Below are 5,800 nucleotides of genomic sequence, written 5' to 3' on the forward strand. Positions count from 1 at the left end.
CGTTGGACTACCCTATGTTGCTGGCTTTCCCCACAACTATTTCCTTTCTCTAATCTCCTTTATAAGTATTTCCATGTTTTCCATATAGAACAGAAATGGCATATTAATTAAGCATAATTAGTTAAGCATAAGCATGGCAGTTTAGCTCTTACTTTATGCTGTGTCACCTAAAAAAATGTTTTGTAAAATTACATACTTGGACATGCAGAGTTTTGTGTCTGTGTGTATCCACCATAATCAGACCAGAGAACAGTTTTATAACCTCCCAGGGCTCTGTTGTGTAGTTCCTCTATCCATACTCAACTCGAACTCTAAGCTGTGTAGTTACTCTTCTGGTCTCCATCTTTTTGGAAGAAAAATACCTCAATTATATAACCTTACTCTGCACAACACCATAAATGTCACCTGAGTTGGCGGATAAGTCAATAATTTGACCCTTTCATTACCAAAGGGTGCTCCAGTGTATGAAAATAGTACACCTTATCCAATGATATGATGAAGGACTTTTTCACCTTTTTTTTTTCAGTTTAGAGTTATTATGAATGGAGTGTCTATGAAAATGTATTCTATATAAACATATATTTTAAAATATATCACTTAATTTAAGTATTTATTTACTTATTTGGTGTCTCTCTCTCTCTCTCTCTCTCTCTCTCTCTCTCTCTCTCTCTCTCTCTCTCTCTCTCTCTCGTGTGTGTGTGTGTGTGTGTGTGTGTGTGTGTGTGTGTGTGTGTGTAGCACTGTGGAGGTCAGGGGCTACTTGTGGAAGTTAGTTCTCTCCTTTCAGCACTTGGGTCTAGTGGCGCAAGCTCAGGTCTTTAGACTTGGCAGCAAGTGCTTGACTTGCTGTATTATCTTGCTGGTCCCAATCGTGTATCTTCTTTCATTTATATAAATACTTAAAGTGAGACTACTGGGCTGTAAAATAAATGCATATTGGTTCTTTAAATGTTATTACTTTAATTATGTTGCCCTTTTAGATTTTTTTGTATCTCTTTTGGTTTTACAGTTGTATAATAACTAGAAGGATTTCACATCTGATTTTGTATTTGCATACTTCTAACATGTGATGTATTAATATCAGAGCACTAAAAGATTTTCTTTCAAAACGTGTTAATGCACTACTAATTTTTATGACTATGTAAACATGCAAAAGTCTTTTATCCTAAGTGTCAGATGACACTGACCTGCTAAAAAGGGAAGTGCTTTCTAAAATGCTTTTACTAGTTTTCCATTCTTACCAGCAATGGCATATGGTTCTAGTTGCTCTGCATCTTCAGCAACATGTTACATCATTAGAACCCTTTATTTTAATTTAATTTTTTTCCTGCTCTTAATCATTCTATATGTATCTCATTATGGTTTTAATTTTTATTGCTCCAAAAGTTCATGATACCAAACATTTCGTAGGTCCTAATTAGGTGCCTGTAAACCATTAGCAATCATTATACCTCCTTGGTAATGTATGAATTCAAATCTATTTTTTTTTTTTACTTTTAATCTGTTCACTTTACATCCCAATTGTAGCCCCCTCCCTCTTCGCCTCCAAGTCCTACCTTCCTTTTCTCATCCCCTCCCTATCTCTCCCCTAGTCCTCAGAAAGCGAAAGTCCTTCTTCCCTATTATCTGACCTCAGCCTATTAAGTCTCCTCTGAACTGCCTGCATCCTCTTCCTCTGTGGCCTGGTAAGCCTGCCAGTGGTAAGTAATTAACACTTGGGGACCAGAGTCCATGTCAAAAGTTGCCCATACCCCCCCCTTATTATGGGACCCACAAGGAGACTGTGCTGCCTGAGCAGAGGGTCTAGGTTCTTACCATGTATAGTCCTGTACGATTTTGCAATAACTTGTGAGATTTCTTTATATACTCATATTTGTCCTTTCTGCAATATTTTCTGAAGATGAATTTCCCAAAGAGTGTGATTCCAATATTTCCTTCTGTTTGTCTTTAAAACTCCAGTTCATGGGGCGGGGGATGTTCAGCAGTGAAGAGTGCTTGCTGCCCTCCAGGGGACTGGAGTTGAGTTCCCAGCAGCCGTGTCCAGCAAAGCTCAGAAAACCCTGTAACTCAGGTTTCAAATATTTGACACCCTCTTCTGGTCTCCATGTGTATCTGCATGCATGCGTGCATACACACAGGGACACACTTACACATATACATAAATAAAATAAAACCTTAGGTACTTCTGGCACCCATTAATATATGGCTGCTTGCTCCAACCTTGTCTTTCCTCCCTCAGTTATGTTCTTTCCTTTTTTAGTCTCTCAGATCTTCTATTTCCTAATCCAATCTTCAATTCATACATGTTAAAATCTTCATACCTTGTTTTAAAAATAACTATTTTTCTAATTCCCATCTGTGTAGCTGCCTTCTTGTTTCCCGTCACCACTGTACTTCCTACTATAAACTTGTCTATTACCACTGTCTTCTCTCACCAAGCATATACCACGACAACCTGCTATCACTCTTCTGAAAACACTGTCACTAGCAACTGCTACTTGCTTCTACTGCTGGCTTCTCTGTTTCCATTTTATTTGATTTTCTGAAATATGTGACAATTTTCCTTACCCATTCTCTTTGGGTAATGACATCACAAACACCTCTTAATCACTTTTTACCACAGAAAAGGGGTAAGTGTGGATTTTTGAAACACAATATTTTCTGAAAAAAATTGCTGAAAATTTTACAAATATAAAGGGTGCAGAAATTCTCAGGCATAAGTATCCTCATATGTCTTAAGTAGGTACATTTACATGTGAAAGAAATCTACTGTATTGGAAATACGTGAATTTGGATTACTAGGTCCTCATGCTCTATTTACAGGACTTTTAAAACAACGATAAAATAGTTACTAATCTAAATAACATTTGGAGCTTTTATCAAGGTAACAAATAAAAACAAGCATCCCCTAGCATACACAAAATAGAGAAAGGAATTGCTAAGTTTAGCATTTTAAACATCAAGTCTTTCTCACCGTTCTATATATCATCTAAAAGTGAATTTTGAGGACAGAGCTATTAGTTCTAATTTAAATGTAATTTTTCTTCTGCCCTAGAAATATATCTCCAAGCATATGGCAGTCTGTACAAGTCTTTTGGAATTTTTGTTTGCCTGTTTGATTATGCTGTCTATACGTAGAAGAGACAATCTATATGTATCTTTTATTAATTTGAGTAACACCTTCCCCCTCTTTGTAGAAAAATTCTACACATGTGGCATTTAACCAAATCACTGAGATTTTGCCCCTTGAATGTAATTTTACTGAAAAAGAAGAGAGTCATGAAGAAGCAGTTCAACCATGACTTGGTGTGCTAATTAGCAGCAAGATGAGACAAAATGCCTCTGTTTAATTGTCTTTTCTTTATTAAAAATCAGTTACTTGTAACAAATTATTACACAAGAGTTGGTACATGCAGTTTGTTTCCCAAGATTCCCCATGGTCCCTCTGCATAACTGCTGCATTAGCATCTTAGGGGACATTGATTTATTCATCATATGATATTATACACTAAAAGACCTACATTTTATCCTGTTTTCCTCCACAGCCTCTCTTGCCCAAATAGTTTAGTTGAGAGCCTCTTGCATAAACCATATCAAGGCTTTGTTTACTTTCATTGCCGAATATCCATCTAAGCTCTTATACTTCTAGCTTTGTAAAGAAGTGGGGACTATTAATCAAATGGCTCTTCTTTGGGCCATCATTTTTGGCAATATCAAAGAAATAAACCATGGAAAAGGAATCCATTAGAATCATCATACTGAGAAAATAGCGTGTATATGGCTAATTATAATAATGCCTCTTAGTAATATCTTGATTTTATACTTGAATACACAGTAGAAAATTGCTCAATGTTCTTACCTCTCTTTATCCACTAAGGATAGAACAGCTATTTTGTACTGACTTTTGTGTGGATGAAATGTGTGTGTGTGTGGCGGGGGTGACAGGGTGAGGTTGCAATCCCCTGCTTATATAGATTTTAAAACTGTTTTCTTCTATTTATTTTTTTAAAGTCACACGAGAACCTCATGGTATATAGTGTCACTTCTAAGTGATGTTCAATTTTTATTTATCATTAATGTCAGTTTTAGAGGTTTCATAATGGTAATAGTTTCAATGAAGTTATTATAGTTTCAAGAGGAAAAGAGGGAAATGACTGCAACTTGCTCCCAGGGACTGGAGAAAATGAAAATAAGAAGAAAATTAAAAAGGAAGATTGAAATCCATCAGTCTTCTGTGCTTGTCCTCCTCTCCTTCGTCCTCCTCTCCTCCCCTTCATCATCATCTTCATCTTTTTCACCTTTATCCTCACCCCCTTCTTCATCAATATCTTCCAAGCCTTCCTCTTCTTCTTCTCCTTCTTTTTCTTCTTCTTCTTCCACTCCTTCTCCTTCTCCTTCTCCTTCTCCTTCTCCTTCTCCTTCTCCTTCTTCTTCTTCTTCTTCTTCTTCTTCTTCTTCTTCTTCTTCTTCTTCTTCTTCTTCTTCTCCATCTTCATCCTCATCCACATCAGGAACCAAATAGTACTGCAAGGGATTTGGCCAAATATCATGTTTGATGACCTCTCCTAACTCATCGGCACCTGCATCAGAGTGGTCGGTGAACCAGGTGAAGAAGCTCTCTGGCTCTTCGTGCTGCCGCTCCCTGCTAGGCTTATTCTGTGGTTGACTTGAGTGCTTTGTCAAATCCTTCTCTGATTTCAGTGGATTTGAAGATGGTCACCATTCTCACTCAGATGAAATTCTTTGCAGAGAACTTTATTTTCAAAGTAAGGATTTTCTTCAAAGTAAAAAAATCTATTCTGCAACCTGATTCAGTGTCTTCAAATGCTGTCACTTCCACTCTGGTCAAATAATGCAGAGACTCCTCATCCTCCTTCCCAAACTGTGCAGACACCTGTGGATGGCTGACAAACTTTGTTACCCCAAATTTTTGGATTTTGGTCATCAATTCTAACCTCTTCAGTGAAAAAAAAATGGTTGGTAGAGGTTCTCAATTTATTTGGAGGGAAATACCTTGAGCAAAATACAACAGGAAAAGAATCTGTTCTAAATTCATTTTTTATCCTTTCTTGTGTCAAAAACTGTGTATTCAATATCAATACCAGGCTTGGTTGGAAAAGAGAGAAGCCCTTCAGCTCCCTTGGCTGTCTGGAGGGCTCTAGTCCCTGTGTAGTAGTAAATAGAATTCTAGCTTTTTTTCCTTTGTCTGTATATTGAGCTCAGAGATTATACTGTGTACAGACAGTTAGCATTTAAAAAAAGAAAAAGAAATTATTATAGCTTCAATGAAACAGTCTGACTTTGTACGTGTCTTGTTACAATATCCCAACAGCACAGAATAGACTGATCCAATGGATTTCTCCCTCACATCCATTCCTCGTAATGGGGGCTTGTCCTTATCTCCAGATTTGAAAGCTGATCATCTGAAGAGTGGTATTTTTTCTTAAAAGTTATCAACTTTCTGACATAAAGTGGGTGGCATTAATTTGAAGTTATTTGTGCTAATCACCCAGGCATCCTGTTCAAGGACATGTGACTCAATGTATTTGGATGGTATCTGCAATCCTACATTTCTATAGGACTCACAAGTCATAGGGGTCCTGATGTTCAAAGAAACATACTTTCTCATAACAATGCAACCTACATGTCGTACCACGCTTCTTCCCTCTAGATTAGGTACTATTGCTTATTATATCCCGTGCTTCGTAATGGGATGGTCTCACTGCATGGTGATAATCGAAGCTCCGAAATTAGCGGTATGTCCTTCCTTTACCTTTTGTGTACAATTTTTTAAAAATTC

At 37.2% G+C, this 5,800-nt stretch overlaps 1 pseudogene; it reads right to left on the reverse strand.

Moving 5' to 3' along the window:
* Positions 1 to 4,201: 4,201 nt before the first annotated feature.
* On the reverse strand, positions 4,202 to 5,374 carry LOC127193001 (protein SET-like; annotated as a pseudogene).
* Positions 5,375 to 5,800: the final 426 nt, after the last annotated feature.

Source organism: Acomys russatus, chromosome 8 (genome assembly GCF_903995435.1).
Source record: "Acomys russatus chromosome 8, mAcoRus1.1, whole genome shotgun sequence".
Classification (NCBI taxonomy): domain Eukaryota; kingdom Metazoa; phylum Chordata; class Mammalia; order Rodentia; family Muridae; genus Acomys; species Acomys russatus.